The sequence below is a fragment of the Lucilia sericata genome, unplaced genomic scaffold (genome assembly GCF_015586225.1).
Source record: "Lucilia sericata isolate MDLA Ls3-8-SP2 unplaced genomic scaffold, ASM1558622v1 Contig000156F_arrow, whole genome shotgun sequence".
NCBI classification, from domain to species: domain Eukaryota; kingdom Metazoa; phylum Arthropoda; class Insecta; order Diptera; family Calliphoridae; genus Lucilia; species Lucilia sericata.
The window spans coordinates 152586-170763 of NW_023994186.1; the positions used below are offsets into that span (position 1 = coordinate 152586).

Below are 18178 nucleotides of genomic sequence, written 5' to 3' on the forward strand. Positions count from 1 at the left end.
AAGAAATAAATAGTACCATTTTGGTGAAATTTTACAAAAAGAAACTATTTTCTCTTTAACTCTCAGTATTAAACTCTTTGGTTCTAATACAACTCTCGCTCTTGAGTGGTTTTTTGTTGTTTAAATTTTTAAAATGAATGAATGAAAAGAAAGACAGTTGGACAGATAGACGGACGGACAAATGGTGGTATGGAGCACTGTTAAGTTAGCTGTTTGTATTGTTATTGTTGTTGATATTACTGATGTTGTTGTTGTTTTTGTTGCTGTACTATTGGTGTTGATGGTTCGGTTTACAACTGCTACAAGCAATAAACAATTGTTTGTAAATTCTTTTTAGTCTAAACGAACTCTGTGTTGTTTTAGTTTTATTTTTTCTTGTTGTTGTTGCTGTTGGTATGTTTGGCTGCTGTTTGTAGTTGTTGTATATTGAGCTTAAAAATGTTACACTTGTGGTGGTAGTAATAGTTGGTAGTTGTTTGCTTGATGTTACTTTACTTACTTGACTTTCTTCGTGTATTGTTTATTTTTTATGTTGCTGCTCTGAGTGTGTGTGCATCTGTGTGTATGTGTGTGTTTTATGAACGTATCCAACAGTTAGCATAGTATGTATGTTTGGCATTCATAAGCATTGCCAATGCCAAGGTGATAGCACAGACAACGCGCATCATTGCAAGAAGCAACAACAGCAACTCGTTTAAACTCAGAGTTTGAAACAAAATACAAACTAAACCAAAACGAAGCAGCAGCAACAGCAAGCAGCATTTTAAATTTACAATAGTGGCAAAAATACAAAAACATTTGTAACAATAGCGGCATCTTCAATTTACCTTGACTCTAGCACCACTACTTTTTTCAAACGCAGTTACAACGGCGACGTCAACGCCAACGACTTCAGTGTCATTTTACGAAGAAAGAAAATCTCTTGAACGAGCGAGCTATTGAGCAACGTAGCCGAGTTTTGATCGTTTTTTTTTCTTTGGCGAGCGCACGAACGAGCGAGCGTAATAAAAAGTCTTTCTTTTTTCCCCCATTTATTGAAAACTCCAGTGTAAAAGTATATGATCTTATATAACTACATATTAGCTTGAAGAATACTTTAGTTATACGGTCACCTTCCTACGGTCAAGTTCGCTTTCCTTCCATTAATTGAATAAAAAAGAAATAACTAACCAAAAAGAAACTGTAACTAAAAAATTTTTACTTAAAGGAGACCCTAAAACATTATATATTAGAAACAAAAAAATTGAGTGCTAAAATATTTGGATTATTCAAACCAGGAATTTTATATCCTCTTATACAAAGTGCGAAAATTCTTAATAAAAAGAATTAATTTTATTTAAAGAGAAAAAAACAAGTGCATTAAAAGCAGTGTTTTTTTTGAAACAAACAATTAAATAAAATTATTTAACAAAAAAAGTGCAATAAATAATTTTTAACAAATTTGTTCAATCTGATCAATGGTGCTGCAAAGGATTTAATAACAATAACAGCCACAACAATAAACTGGATTATTTTACAAAAAGTGGAAATTTTTTAAAAAAATTTATAAAAAAGTGAGTGTTTTGAAAAATACTAAATAATTTAAAAAAATTTTAATTTAAAAACATAAACTATTTAATGTTATTAAGCTTAAAGCAACAGGAACTTCAAAATGAAAATTTATAAAAAGTTTACGAAAATAACTAACAGGGCGTATGAGTGTTTTGTAATTCAAATATAATTTGTTGTTTAAGGATAATTTGTGTTTATAAGAAAATCTTTTAAAGATTTGTGTATTATTTATGGAAATATAAATCTTTTGAAAAAGAATTGTATAAAAATATATTGACTTATCTTACCAGACCTGGATTTGCTGTAGAAAATTTTGAAAAAAAGTGGAAATAAATTATAAAAAATTTGAAAAAAATGAAAGGCAAAAATTAAAAATTTTTATGAGTTTACAATATAAAGTGTTCAAATAATTCAAATAATTAAATTTTTGAAAAATATATTTAAATCAAAACTTATTTATTTTTCATAAAAAGGACGAAATGTGAATCTGTTTATTACTTTGAAATAGTTTATTAGTTTTTTAGTTTTTCTAATAAATTTTTTCAGATTTTTTGTTATAAAATATTCTCAAAGAATCTAATTCTTTCTTCATAAAACAGTTGTGAAACTTTGTAAAACTTTTTAAGTTTTTTGAGAATTTTTGAAAAAAAAAACGATTTTCAAAAAAAAAAAAAAAAAAAAAAAAAAATAATAAAATTTTTAAACAAGTTTATACTTTTAAAAGTATCTTATAAAGCAGTTATAACCAAAGCTTAAAATTTTACATTTTTTAATTATATTTTAAAAGTGGAATTTATCTCTGCCACATTCTAATTTAATTTCGCCTAAACAGTTCAAAAGCTTTATAATGATTTGACAGACAATATAAAATATATTTCACTGAATTTGTCATAATAGTTTACTTTATAAAATCTACATTTTAAGTCTGTGTACTTGACAAAAAATCGAGTAAGTTTTAGCAAAAACTGTTGTTAAAGTTCACAGAATATTTTATCCTTTAATTGCTTGAACATTTCAAATACATATTATTTTACCCGAATATTTTAAGAATTAAATTTCCAAATTACAAAAAATTTTCTTTACATTTTTACATTCGAGAATATTTCAGGAATTTTCTTTCTAGTATTATTTTCTTATAAGATTAAAACATTAATTATATGAATTAAAACTGTTTTAAATTACAAAAAACTTATTCTTTTGAAAATTTGAGAGAAATTTATTAAATTCAGGAATATTCCGGGAATTCTCTTTCTAAAATTAAATTCTAACAGAAACTTTAACCAATTTGTTGTTGTTAAAGTTCACAGAATATTTTATCCTTTAATTGCTTGAACATTTCAAATACATATTATTTTACCCGAATATTTTAAGAATTAATTTTCCAAATTACAAAAAATTTTCTTTACATTTTTACATTCGAGAATATTTCAGGAATTTTCTTTCTAGTATTATTTTCTTATAAGATTAAAACATTAATTATATGAATTAAAACTGTTTTAAATTACAAAAAACTTATTCTTTTGAAAATTTGAGAGAAATTTATTAAATTCAGGAATATTCCGGGAATTCTCTTTCTAAAATTAAATTCTAACAGAAACTTTAACCAATTTGTTAGAACATTTTTACATTCGAGAATATTTCAGGAGTTTTCTTTATAGTATTCTTTTCTTATAAGATTAAAACATTAATTATAAGAATTAAAACTGTTTCAAATTACAAAAAAAAAACAACATATTACTTTCAAAATTTTAGAGGAATTTATTAAATTCAGAAATATTCCGGGAATTCTCTTCCTAAAATTAAATTCTAACAGAAACTTTAATAGATTTGTTTGAACGTTTTTACATTCGAGAATATCGGATAAGATTAAAACAATAATTATACGAATTAAAACTGTTTCAAATTAGAAAAAACTTATGCCTTGAAAAATTTAAGAGAAATTTATTCAGTTCGGGAATATTCCGGGAGTTCTCTTTCAAATATTAAATTCTAACAGAAAATTTTGTAATGATATATTTCCAACAATATGTTTCTAATTGTTTTATGATTTCTTTCATTTCTAAAGTTTTTTTTTAATAATTCAAAAAGTTGTAAACAGTTTTAAAAATGTCATTAACCATTCATGATTATTCCTAGAAATCATTTTCCCATTATGTTTTTTAAAAAAACTCTTTTTATTGTTCTATTACTGTTTGAAATATTCCTAAAAACTTTATTTATAAAAAGTTTTCGCTTTGTATTTGTATAAAATATTTTCAAGAATATTCCATGAATACGTTTTCTCGTTTTTTATACCCTACACCACCATAATTGGGAGGGTATTATGTGTTTGTGCTGATATTTATAATACCCAAAAATATTGGTCCTACACTCACCTTAAAGTATAACTATCGGCTCAGAATCACCTTCTCGATTTAGCTATGTCCGTCTGTCCGTCCTTCAGTCTGTCCGTCTGTCTGTTCATCTGTTTGTCCGTCTGTGTGTCCATGTAAACCTCGTGTCCACTCTACAGGTCGCAATTTTCAATATATTTTGATGAAATTTAGCACATGCTCTTCTTTTGGTCCAAGGTCGAAGAATGATTGAAATCGGTCTACCGTATAGCCCCCGTACCCCCCGAATAGGGCTTTTTTGCTCATAAATATGTTTAAAAAATTGGCAAAACTTAGTTTTATATATGTCTTAATAATACTGCTGATTTTCGTAATTACCGGTCTTCATTTTACCCTATCCCCCTGTAAAGTCCCCTTCAGAAAATGACTTTATGGTCGAAATACACTTATAAACCCTAACATCACGATGATATTCTGCATAAATAACTGAATTGGACGTAAATCCCTGTACCAAATTTATAAGAATAGGACCATATTATTCCAAGAACAAATTTTCTAATTATTCTGTTAAAAAAAATCGCGAATATTTCGGGAATATTGTTCGTATTAGTAGTTAGTGAAATAAATTTATCTATTTTGAATATTGACAATAAAAATTCTTAAGAAATAAGTTTAAAATTTTTATTTAAGTTAAACAATTTTAAGAATATTACAAAAATCCGTCTACTCACTCTTCTATAATTTCCTAAAAAAAAAGAGAAAGAAATAAATTAACAATTTTCAAAATTAAAAATAAAATAGAAAAATTTTAAAATTAATTGATATAAAAAACATTTTAAACAAAATTTACACAAATTTCCATAAAAAATACAAAAAAACTTTGATATTTTCTAAAACTTTTTACCAAAAAAACAAAAGATTTAAGACACAAGTCTTAAAAACATCTTAAGTCAATAATTTTTGTAAAAAATTCAACTTATTTTTATAAAAAAGTAGAGTTTAAATTGAAAATTAAGGGGGTTTTTTTAAATTTTATTACAAATTTTCCTTAAAATTATGAAAAATTTACAAATTTTATAAAATTTTCTATGTGAAACAAAAGACTTAAGACACAAGAGTTAGAAAAGGATTTTGATCACAACTTTATTAAAAATTTTCATTTAAATTACGAAAAATTTACAAATTTTATAAAATTTTCTATGTTAAACAAAAGACTTTAGACACATGAGTTGGAAAAGGATTTTGATCAAAACTTTATTAAAAATTTTAATTTAAATTATGAAAATTTTCCAAATTTTATAAAATTTGGTATGTTAAACAAAAGACTTAAGACACAAGAGTAAGAAAAGGATTTTGATAAAAACTTTATTAAAAATTTTAATTTAAATTATGAAAAATTTACAAATTTTATAAGATTTTCTATGCAAAACAAAAGACTTAAGACACAAGATTTAGAAAAGGATTTTGATAACAATTTTATAAAAAAATTTCATATAAATTACGAAAATTTATAATTTTATTAAATTTTGTATGTTAAACAAAAGACTTAAGACACAAGAGTTAGAAAAGGATTTTGATCAAAACTTTACTAAAAAATTTCCAAAAATTATAAAATTTTCTATGCAAATCAAAAGACTTAAGACACAGGGGTTAGAAAAGGATTTTGATAAAAAATTTATTAAAAATTTTCATTTAAATTACTAAAAGTTCCAAATTTTCTAAAATTTTGTATATTAAACAAAAGACTTAAGACACAAGAGTTAGAAAATGATTTTGATAAAAATTTTATTAAAAATTTTCATTTAAATTACGAAAAATTTACAAATTTTATAAAATTTTCTATGTTAAACAAAAGACTTAAGACACAAGAGTTAAAAATATTGAATTTAAAATTTTTCTAAAATGTTTTCCATTTTTATAAAAAAAACTGGAAAGCTGATACAAATGGTATAAACAGTTTCTCTTTTTAATATTTTAGAATAAAAATTTTGAAAAAATACGAATTTGTTAGGAAAAATTTACAAAAATTGAAATCAAAAGTTTTGTAAAAGTTTAAATAGAAAATTAAAGATTTGTTACAAATATAATAAAACAAAAGGTCTGTCCTAATTTGGGCAAATGGTTTTGTGTAAAATCTTATGAAAATTGTAAATGCGTAACTGGATTTGGGATCTTATTTGGCAATTTTTTTTACTTTGTTCTAGATCGAATTTATTGAGTTTAATTAAAAATATTTCAAATTTTGCAAATTTTTCCCATCAAATTTTTTAAACGAAATAATATTTCAAATACTACTTCAACACTTTAACTTATAAATTATAACCTAACAACAAGTTCCCACAATATCTCACCTTCAGAACATAAAATATAAAATTATAACACTTAATTCTATGATCACATGTTCCTGTCATTATATAACTTTCAACAATTGACTAATCCTCTAAGTTTATAATAATAAATAATATTTTATAACAATGAAACATTTAAACACACTTAACAAACAAGACAGCCAGCAAGATCTATTGTTAAATGCAATTTTCTTTTAAACATGTAACAACACTTAGATCAAACAACTACTTAAATACATATATATGACAGTCTTGTAAAACACAACAGCAGGCTAAGTAAAATCTGCAACGACAAATTGTATATAGAAAAAAGTATGTGTTTTTTCAAAATTCTTTTGGTTTTATTACCATTTGTAAAACAACATAAATCTTATCACTTCAATAACTTTTCAAATGAGCAAAAGAGTAAAAGAATAAACAAGATAGAAAAATTTAATGGTACTAAAAAAAAACATTTAACTGGCCAAGACTTTTACTCTTAAAGTGAACAACAGCAATAAGAACTCCCTGCAATAGCAGCAGGAATATAAATCTATAAAAACCTTTTTCTTTATAACTAACAACAACTAACGAATGTGTCTAAAACTACAACTGTTTGTTGCTGTTGTTGTTGTTAAAGTAAACACTATAAATAACAGCATCTGTTGCTGTTCTAAAGCAATAACTGCTATAATAGCAGCAACAGCTATTGCTGTAGCAACAACATTTTCGATGAACGTTGTTGTCGTAAGACATCTCGTCTCGTCTACTGAAAGTCAAATCAAATTATATGGCAAGCATACAATCACGTGCCACAAGCACTTCCTGTAAAATGTCTTTTAAGTTTTTCTTTCGTTCTTTCTACACAGTTTTCTTTTAATAAAAACTCTTATTTATTTAAAAAAAAGTGTATGTGTGTGTGTTTGTACGTTTTTTCTTTATACAAATATTTTTTTTTGTTTCTATTGCTTATTGTAGCAAATTATATGAAATGTTGTTGTTGTTGTGAACGTTTCATTTTTTTGCTGCAATGTTAGTGATACCTTTTTCTACCACTGGTCATAGCTAAATCTTATAAAAGGCTTCTGTGACAAGTGGCTAATAATAATGGGCCTGTATTTTCTGCTGCTACACTTGAGCTCCTGCGTCTCTTCAAGCTCCAGCTAAGAATATGTTGTGTCATTTTTTAATGTAGAAAATTTAACATGTGTCATGTTTTTTAACTTGTTCTATTCCTTCTTTTTATTTATACTCCAGAATCATCATAAAAATATGTTAAATTACAAAAATTTACATGTTTCTAATGCTGTTAGAAAAAAAAAAATATATGTAACAATTTGTTGCAGACAGCTTAAAGTCAAAACTGTATGCTATTTAAAGACTAAAACCCAATAGCTGTTGCTTAAGCAATTAAAATTTTTATTTATAGTAGACAGTTTTAAAAAGAAACCTCATTTCTTTATGTAACTTTTAAACATTAAACTATAATTTAAATTTTATTTTTACTGACACTAGTTAAGATTTCATTTAAAGCAAGTGAAATTTCTTTTCGGTCTGTTTTTAACTGGTTTTTGGAGTTTGTGTTTTTGTGAACTTAAGAAAAGTAAAACTATTTTTTTAGTTAGTTGTAGTAGTATTTGCTTTTGTTTTCACTTAAGTATAAAGTTAAAGTTCACTATTAACTCATGGTGTTATTTTGGTGTGAATATTTAACAAAAACACTTGCCCCATGGCGTTATAGAGTTAATTGAAGTTTATGAATACTAAGTTTAACAAGTGGAGGGAAATATTTGTATAACAAACGAAAGGAAATAGTAAGAATATTTAAATCATTTCAAAAATTCTAGGATTTATTTAACCAAACTCTTAACACTATCATTTCAGCAGATAGTGACCTTAATCATTACAAAAATAAAAGCTTTCTTTCTACAATATGTTTATGAAAGATTTACAGCATAAATTTGTTCAAATTGTTTAACAAATGTTTAATAAAACCTTTTTAAAATAACAAGTATTTAAGCGGAAATGTTATTATGACATAATTAACTTAACATTTTAGAAAAAACAAAAGACTTAAGACACAAACTTAATAAGGAAACAAAAGAATCCTTTATTAAACCTATAGCTATTTCAACATAATAAGACTTTAATTAATAGCCAACAAACCTATTTAAAAGACAAACTTTTGTCACCACATTTCCTAGCCTAACAACATTTTAACTCCTCAAGCTAAAGACACTAAATAAGACAAAAAACCTTCTTAACAGAACTTAGCTTAAGGCCTCAAGTAAAACAACAGTACAACAATTTAATGTTGGGTATACATCTTCTAATAATTCAGCTACTTGCAATTTTGTTTTGTTCTAAATTCTTTACTAATGTTATACTTTCATTGTTTTTGTACTAAAGGCTTTAATAATAACCGGTAATTATTGTTCTTTTTGTATTATTAATCAATGGTTATTAAACATTACTGTACTAACTATAACTCTAATAAGTTACAATAATAAGAATAATAATTGTGGTTTTGTTTTTGGCAAACATTATTATTGTTATTAGTTGAAAATCACAGTATGAAGTTGAAAACATAGAAAACCTCAATACAAATGACATAGTTTGTTCGGTTAAATAAATAATAAAAGAAATAATTGATGAATTAAAGCAAATTTTCTTAAAGAAAGTTTTGTTTTATGAAAATAATCACTGGGGTAATGAGAGTGGCTAGTTAATAAAGTTGTGGAGAAAGAAACTGATCGTGTCTATAGTCATTTTGTTTTCAGTTTCTAAAAGATAAAAATTAATATTTTTACAAACTTTTTCAGCTACATTCTTTGATATTAAAGACTTCTATTTCAACATTTATTGTAGACAAACTATAGTTTAGAGTTTGTTTCCTAAATCTTTTATTTTAGTTAATACTTTAAGTCTTTTATAGAAAATTATACTTTAACAAAACTTCCTGTTATTCTTTAAAATAAATCTTCATTTTGGTCTTATCAAGTCCGGTTAGAAATCACATTTATTAAGATCTTAATAAATAAATGTTTTTTTGATGCTAGTGTCTTAAGTCTTTTGTTTTTTTTTTTTTTAATTTTAATCAAAGTGTTAGCAAAAATTTCCATATAGATTAGGGAAAACTTAACATTTTGTATGAAAAACAAAAGATTTAAGACACAAATGTCAAACAATAATTTATTTTCTTATAAGTACTAATTTAAAGAAAAAGCTTTTTCTTAATAAAAAGCTTTATTAAAAAGCTCTTATTAAAAAAGCTTTACTGTAAGAAGCTTTACTACAAGAAGCCTATTAATACTAGGGATGCCAAACGGGACTGGCTTTTACAAATCCCGGGATTCGGGATTTTGAAAATTGCAATCCCGGGATCCCGGGATATTTCGGGATCCCGGGATTTTTCGGGATCCCGGGATTTTTCGGTATTTCGGGATTTTACGGGATTTCGGGATTACATGAATTTAATTATTTTATATATGAAAATCTTTAAATCATCATATTTGTAAAGAAAATTGTTTAATTTTGTGGAAATTTAACAGACAGAAGATATATTTAAATTAAAACAATCCAATTAATTCCAATTTTTAAATAAAAACTTTCAGAATTGCATAATTTCTGAAACTTTTTAAATACATACTTACTTCCTAAATAAAAATAAATATCAAGTTCCGAAATTAGACATAAGCACTTTTTAAAACCTCATACTGTTCCATGTGAACTAATAATTATAACAGATACCAATTCAATTATTCGAACATCAATTTAGAACCTATTCTTTGAAAAATATTTGGAATTTTACTCAAAATACATATTAGTTTTGGAACATATTATTATATTCGTAGTATTAATTTAAAATTTTAGGTGCATTCAGAACAAGGTAATTTACCTTTACCGGTATCATTCAGATTTGTAGAAAGTTAGAAATGTAAAATCCTCTAGTATTGAAAAATAAAGTTTATATTCGATTGTGCCGAAATTAAATACCCACCATCAAAATATTGTAATGTATTGATATTAATATCAGCATCAATGTGATTTTCAGAGGAGGTCCAATTAGGTTTTTTTGTGTCAATTTTGGTCCAAATTTGCAGCCCAAATAGAATGAGTCTTCTAACTCGTGTTTTCAGCTTACAGACACAGAATGTGTATACTTTTTGGGTCGGTCTACGACCAACATTGCAATGTGCTAACAAGTAAAAAGTTATAGTTGGGCGAAGCCTACCATATAATACCCTACACAAAGCATCTAAGTTGAATTGTACCTTGCCTCAGATATAATTTAGCTATTTTTTGTTGAATAAAATTGTGTACATTTAAGTCATATTTCGAAGGGGGCTTTGCATAGGGGCTAGGGTCAAATGAGGCCGCATCATCAAAAAATACATCAGGGTCATGAAGGCTAGTATAGAACTTGGTTTTGCAGCTTTTTGTCGAGTTACGAGTATATTGAACATAATTATGAACTTAAAAACCCTATTTGGGGGGTTCAGTTGTATGGGGGCTAGGTCAAATATTGGACCGATGTTATCCATTTTCAATAGGATCCGTCTCTAGTACAATAGAAGATCATGCAAAATTTCATTGAATTATCTTCAAAATTGCTGTAGTTTGATTACAAGGTTTACACGGACGGACGGACAGACGGACGGACATAGCTAAATCGACTCAGACTCAGAAAATGATTCTAAGCCGATTGGTATACTTTAAGGTATAGGACCAATATTATTGTGTGTAACAAACATCAGCACAAACCCAATATACCCTCCCCACTAAAGTGGTGTAAGGTATAAAAACGAAGTGAATAAATAAATTTATATGTGCTATGTGTATGGACTCATACCACTTTAAAAAATAAAAGGTTCAAATATGTATAAAATTAGCTCTGCGGAATTTTGTTTTGCATGAGTCAAAAATAAAATAAGATCGTAATTTTCAAGTTAATGAAAATTATGGCTCAAAAAAAGAAAATAAAAACAGTTTTTTGAAACAAATCCTAATCCCGAAAAAATCCCGGGATTTATTTTCCAAATCCCGGGATTCGGGATTTGCCAATCCCGAAAAATCCCGGGATTTTCGGGATCGGGATTTCGGGATTGGCATCCCTAATTAATACCTTTTCTGTAAAAAAGTTCTTTTTCTATTCCGCAAAAAGCCTCTTGGAAACAAGAGTTTTTTCTAAAAGCTTTACTGTAAGAAGCTTTAGTACCAAAAGCTCATTAAAAGCTTTTTTGTAAAAATAAAAAACTATTCCGCAAAAAACCTTTTAGAAACATAAGTTTTCTTTTTAAATTAATTTTTTTCTAAATTTTGAAACAAGTTGCAGGAGAAACAAAAGACTTAGAAGACAAACTTTTAATTTAATTTAAAACTAAAGTTTTTTTGTTTTTCGAAAGCACAACAAAAAGTGTTTGTTTCATAAGTCTTCAGACACAAATATCAAACAATAATTAATGTTCTTATAAGTACTACTTTAAAGAAAAAGCTTACTCCTAATAAAAAGCTCTAAATAAAAAGCTTTACTGTAAGAAGCTTTACTGCAAAAAGTTTATTAAAAGCTTTTCTGTAAAAAAGCTCTTAATAAAAAGCTATTCCGTAGAAAGCCCTTTTGGAAGCAAGTGTTTTTTCTAAACTGAAGAAAATGTATAAAATTTTCTCATTACAAAAGCTTTTCCTTAAAAGCTCTTAATAAAAAAGCTTTACTACCAAAAGCTCTTTAAAAGCTTTTCTGTAAAAATGAAAACTACTCCGCAAAAAGTCTTTTAGAAACAAGAGTTTTCTTTTAAATTTATTTTTTCAAATTTTGAAGCAAGTTTAAGGAAAAACAAAAGACAAACACAAACTTTTAAATTTAATTTAAAACTAAAGTTTTTTAGCTTTTCGAAAGAACTACAAATAGTGCTTGTTTCTTAAATCTTCAGTTTGTCATAGAAAAAAATTTTTTTTTTCAATTGTACAAAAGACTTAAATATAATAATTTATCGTAAAGCTTTCTATAAGAATTTTATTAAATGCTAAAAATTTGGAAAACCAGATTTTGGCAAATTAGCTTCGTAAATAAAAAACAATTGAATATTTACTAAAATTAAGCTTTAAAATCAAAAGACTTAAGACACAAACTTTAATAAAATTAATTTGAAATGAGGAATTTAAACTTTATAGAAAAATGTTCAGTATAAAAAGGAATTTAGCTTTTCATTTGAGTAAACTAAACTAAAGACACCTACGTTAACAAAACCTTTCAATTTTATAACAAAGATTCTTTATGCTTTAAAATTGTTAAAAGATTTTCTAGGATTAAGTTAATCTTTTAAAAAAATTATTATCTTTAAACTATTTGCTCTACACTTTCAGTTTGCTAAACCCTGTTACCAAAGGCTATTGTTGTTGCTAAGCCCTAATACAAAAAAAAATACCAAATCAAATAAAACCCATAGACAATAATAGTGCACCTTCATTTCAAACTTTTTTTTACGAAAAAAATGCTGGCGCTTACCATAATTACATTGTTCTGTCAAACAACTTAAAGAACAAACAAATAATAAAAGAAAAAAATCATCAACTTTAAAGACAATAAAAAAACAACAGCAACAAAAACATACACCGACAACAATTAACTTAAATGCTAATCTTACTACTTTTTTCTAGTTGTTGTTATTGTTGTAAAGACTCATCTAATCTTCTAAAGTTGTTGTTTTTTTTTTTCATTTAGTTTAAACCTCATCAGTTGTAGTTTAAAACCTGAAAACTTCAATGAAAAAAAAGTCATCATCATCAGCAACAGCAGCAACAACATCAAGCGCTTAGACAAACATCTTTGGGATTGTAATACAATTTTAAAAGATAAAACAAATATTTAAAGAAAAACTAGCGGTGTTTTTGTTTAGATATTCTGAATGAATAAATGAATGAAAAAAAGAATTAGGTCAGTTGGCTAATGTTAGGAGAAAAATTACAACTACAACAACAACAACAAATGAAGAATTTTTCTTTCCTACACAAATTGTATTGTTTTGTGTTTTTCATAATTGTTCTTAAACTTAAATACACCATTTGTGCAGGTTTTTTTTATTCTTTCTTTCTTTAGTCTATGGTCTAAAAAATTGTAATGGGTGTTTAAAAGTAATTTGGTCAAATATTTGGAAAATTAAAGATATTAAAGAAAGTTTGAGGAGAATTTCTAAGTCAAGAAAAGTGTTATCAATTAAAATTTTAAAGAAACTTGGCAGAATTTTTCATAGTTTATAAAAGAGAAAAAAGCTTTCATTAAAAAACTCTTAATAAAAAAAGCTTATTAAAAGCTTTACTACAAAAAGCTTATTAAAAGCTTTACTACAAAAAGCTTATTAAAAGCTTTTATGTAAAAAAAAGAGTTTTCTCTAAAATGAAGAAAATTTTTAAAATTTGCTCCTTATAAAAGGTTTTCCTTAAAAGCTCTTAACAAAAAAGCTTTGCTGTCAAAAGCTTTACTGCCAAAAGCACATTAAAAGCTTTTCTGTAAAAATATAAAACTATTCCTCAGAAAGCCTTTTAGTAACAGGAGTTTTCTTTTTAAATGAAATTTGTTTAAAATGTTGAAACAAGTTTCAGGAAAAACAAAAGACTTAGAACACAAACTTTTGAATTTGTTTTAGTTTAAAACTAAAGTTTTTTTTTGTTTTTCGAAAGCACTACCAAAAGTCCTTGTTTCGTAAGTCTTCAGTTTGTCATAGGACCAAATCCATTAGTATACCAGATTATACTTTATATGGAGTCCTCCTTCCATCGTTCATTCTTTGTTCATATCTATAGCAGACTTCTACAAGTCACAAGGTTGTCACTACATCTGTATTGGGACGATCATTCATGCTTTATGTTCTCTGTTTATATGTATCTGGAGTTGGCTATTCTCTCGATTCATCAGTGGTTAGGTTTTTTATAAACATTTTTTGTCTTCAGAGCTTTTTTAATCGTTAATTCTCCAATAACATCTAAAAATATTTACTACAAATTCTAAAGAAACTTCTATAAATCTAATTTCTAAAACAAACTCAAATTTCAACCTTAATTCCTCTAAAAAGGAAATAGTGTATCTTATAAAATCTAACCCAAAAACCATAATATGTAGCAGCAATTATAATACAAAAATGCTTAATTCCATTAAACATTTAATCTCTATTTCATTTTACCCAATAGTAGGAAAAAAACTCTCTATAATTATGGTCATAAAATTATGATACAAATACGCTTAAACTAAAAAAAAACCTCAAAAATATAGGTTAAAAGATCAAAAACGCACAAAAAACTGATTTGAAATAAAAAAATTGTTTAAATAACAATAAAACAAACTATACAAAAACAAAATTTAGTGGGCAGTGGATAATGTTTATAAAAAAATAAAAATAAAAATATATAAATAAACAACAGTTAAGTTAAACTCTAAAAACAGTAACAAATTATGCTACACAAAAGTTAAACACACAAACAATTATATGGTCATAAAATTTCAAATAAAAAAAATATGATGATAATAACAATACTAAATCAACAATATCATGATGTTGTTTAAAATCAAGATAATCAGCAGCACGTTAAATAGTTTAAGAGCAAGAGTGTGTATCAGTCTTACTTTAAAAAAAGTTTTACTTTTTTTTTTTTTGCTCAAAATATTCACAGTTGGTTATTTTATGTTAAAACATTTTCTTATTATTATTTTTTAAAAATTAAGTTTTTTTGTAGATTTTTTCTTAAAATTTCATTTGTAAACATACGATTTTTGCTGTTTTTAGTTTTATGACCATATCGAACATCAATTTGCAATAAAACTGATATAAAGTTAAAATAGTATCTTTGGCTACTGCTACAAACTGCAGAATTTGTTATAGAGAGAAATTGAAGCTGTTGGAAAAAAAAAACTCTAGAGTGAATCTTTCTTTATTATCTTTTAAGATCTAGCAAGCTACTGTTAAAACTAATTAAGCGAAATATTACTCTAAAGCAGTAGTAAAAATAAAGAAAAAGCTTAGTCTAACATTAATATTGTATAGATTTGTTAACAATTTTTTTTTTAATTTTTTATTGGTGTCAATTAGTCTTCAATTTGAAACTATCACTTCAACACAGAAATCTTAGTTTATTAATCTGATTTTATGAATTTAAACATAAAAGATGATTTGAAAGTTTAACTAAACTTAAAGAATTTAAGCTTTAATGTTGACAAAATATTGAGGATAATTAAGTTTGTGGTAAAACATTGTAAAATCTAAATGCCATTTTCATTATAAGAAAAGCTTTTAAGCAATATATTATATTGCTATACTATAAATTACTATAAATAGTTTTTTAAATAAATTTTCTATTTTCTCTTTTTAGGTGAGTTTAACAATAAATTGTCATTAAAATTATAACAACAACCTAGTGAGTAAGTAAATAATATAGTATTTAAGCTTAACGTCTGGCTTAGGAAAAGCTCTAAAGTTTTTTTTATGAAAACTTTGTAAGCTGTAAAAAAATTAAAAATGTACTTCTGTGGAAAGGATTTCAAGAAGATGAAATTGCATTTAGGACAAAAGCTTTTGTGTAAAAGTGCTTCAAAAACAAAATAATGGTTTTTTAAAAATAGTTTTAAGAAAAAAACTTGTAAAAAAACTTTCAAGGAAAAAGCTTTTTTTGCATAAATCCATTCAATAATAAATGTTAGTCAAAAATGCTTATTAGTTAAAAGCTTTTCTTTAAAAACTTTTTCTAAGAAAATCTCTTAAGGCGAAACATCTTTCGGAAAGCTTTTAAAGGAAAAGATCTTATGAAAAGCTTTTAAGAGAAAAGCTTTTCTAAAAACAATTAATACAAAAGCTCTTCTTGTAATTGTTAAAGGCAAAAGCTCTTCTATAAAGCTTTAAATACAATTCCTCTTATAAAGCTCTTAAAAAAGCTTTAAGGAGAAAGCTTTTCTAAACTAAAAAATTAATGTGCTTGATAAACTTTATAATAATAAAAAAGCTTTGCATTACGAATAGTATTTTTAGTGGAAATAATAATATATAATAAGATCTTCTGAAAAGCTTTTAAGAGAGAAGCTTTTCTAGAAAAGTTTTAATGTAAAAGCTTTTCTTGAAAAGTTTTAATACAAAAGCTCTTCTTGAAAATGTTTAAGTCAAAAGTTCTTCTAAAAAGCTTTAAATACAAAGCCTCTTGTAAAGCTCTATAAGAAAAAAGCTTTTCAAGATAACTTTTAAGGTTAAAAATCTTTAACAACTACTTTTCGTAAAATGTTTTTTAGAGAAAAGCTTTTTGATGAAATAAAGTAAACATAAATGCTTTTTATATAGTAATTTTACAAGAAAGCTTTTATGTAAATGGCCAGTTCAAAAAATATGTTATTTGCATAAGCTTTTTGTGCTTTTTTTAACAAGTTTTGTCAATTTAAACTAAAAAATTAATTTGCTTGATAAACTTTATAATCGTCAAAAAAGCTTCTGGAAAGCTTTTAAGAGATAAGATCTTCCGGAAAGCTTTTATGAGAAAAGATCTTAAGATAACTTTTAAGGCAAAAATTCTTTAAAAAATACTTTCCGTAAAATGGTTTTTCAGAGAAAAGCTTTTTGATGAAATAAAAAATTTATAATCATAAAAAAGCTTTACAATACGAATAGGACTTTTAGTGGAAATAGATAAATTTAAAAAGTTTTGTTGAAGAAAGTTTGTTTCAATAAGTTCGAATTTGATTTTTTTCTAAGAAACCTAAACTTTATAGCTTTTCTATCATAAACTACAAAGACCCTTTAGATTCTTTTACACATTACTTGAAAGTTAGTATCTTTCTTATGAAAATTTCACCAATCTTTAGTTTCATCAATAAAAGTTGCAAAACTAATTTCCTTAATTAGACTTTTAATTACGCAAAATAACAAATTTATTCATTTTTTTCAAATTTATTTTGTCTATTAAATTTTAATTTCGAAACAAGCTAAAATTTATTGAAGACACATTCCAAACAAAAGCCATAAAAAAGAAACATTTAAAAACAATTACTTGATTAAATGATTGTTTTACAGAAAAAATGTGTGGAAATAAAAATTCCAACTTATTAGTTTCACACTTTTTATTAATAGGAAATATAAAAACTACAAATGACTTAAAGCAACAACTTTCTTCAAGTTATTTAATAAACAATAAAAAAGAATTAAAATAAAAACTACAATAAACATATTGTCTAAACAGATATATAACACTAACTCAGCAGCTCGTTAGCCATGATTATTTAAAACAAACAAAAGACTTAAGACACAAACGTTTATATAATATTTTGATTTTGTATTTAAAATTTTCCCCCCAAAAAAATGAAGAACAAAAGCAAAACTTTCTCAAACGTTTTTCTAGCGACATGTAAATTATCAATCAAATTGAAAACATTTACAATAAAAGCAAAAAATCTACACATAAAGACATTCCAATAAAAAAAATTCAAAAGAAGCCTAACTAACACCTGGTGTTTTGTTAATTTAACATTATAACAAAGATAACCAACCATGTCTGCAAAAAACAAACATCTTTTGCCAACTAAATGATAAATTTAATGATGATGATCACACTTTGATTGTGTACATACAGCTGTTATGGGGGGTTTTTTATAGAAAAGACCACCTCTTATGTTTAATAAATAAATTAATACATTTTGAATAAAGTTTTTTTTTCTATTTTATTTGTTTTATATAAAAAAACAAGTTAAAGAGGAAAACACAAATGACCTCAAATTAGTTTTTCTTTTTATAAAAAGCAAATAAAATAAAAAATAATAAATAAATTAAAAGAATTTATAGACATTTTTCATACACCTCCACTGCAAAAATATACATACATTACACCATTTGCAATGGTGCTTTGAAAAATTTTAAATTTTCAAAATTTCTATTTAAAAATTGTATTTTTGTCATAAAGCTTTTAATGCGGTAAGCTTCTAGACAATACGAAGCTTTCTGT

At 25.4% G+C, this 18178-nt stretch overlaps 1 protein-coding gene across 1 annotated transcript in view; it reads left to right on the forward strand.

The window, feature by feature from the left end:
- Nucleotides 1-623: 623 nt before the first annotated feature.
- LOC119601322 overlaps nt 624-18178 on the forward strand; it is a 71773-nt gene continuing 54218 nt past the window's right edge. The window contains exon 1 of the mRNA XM_037952167.1: nt 624-1553. The gene's annotated coding sequence lies outside the window, so the exon portion shown is untranslated. The remainder of the gene's footprint in view (nt 1554-18178) is intronic.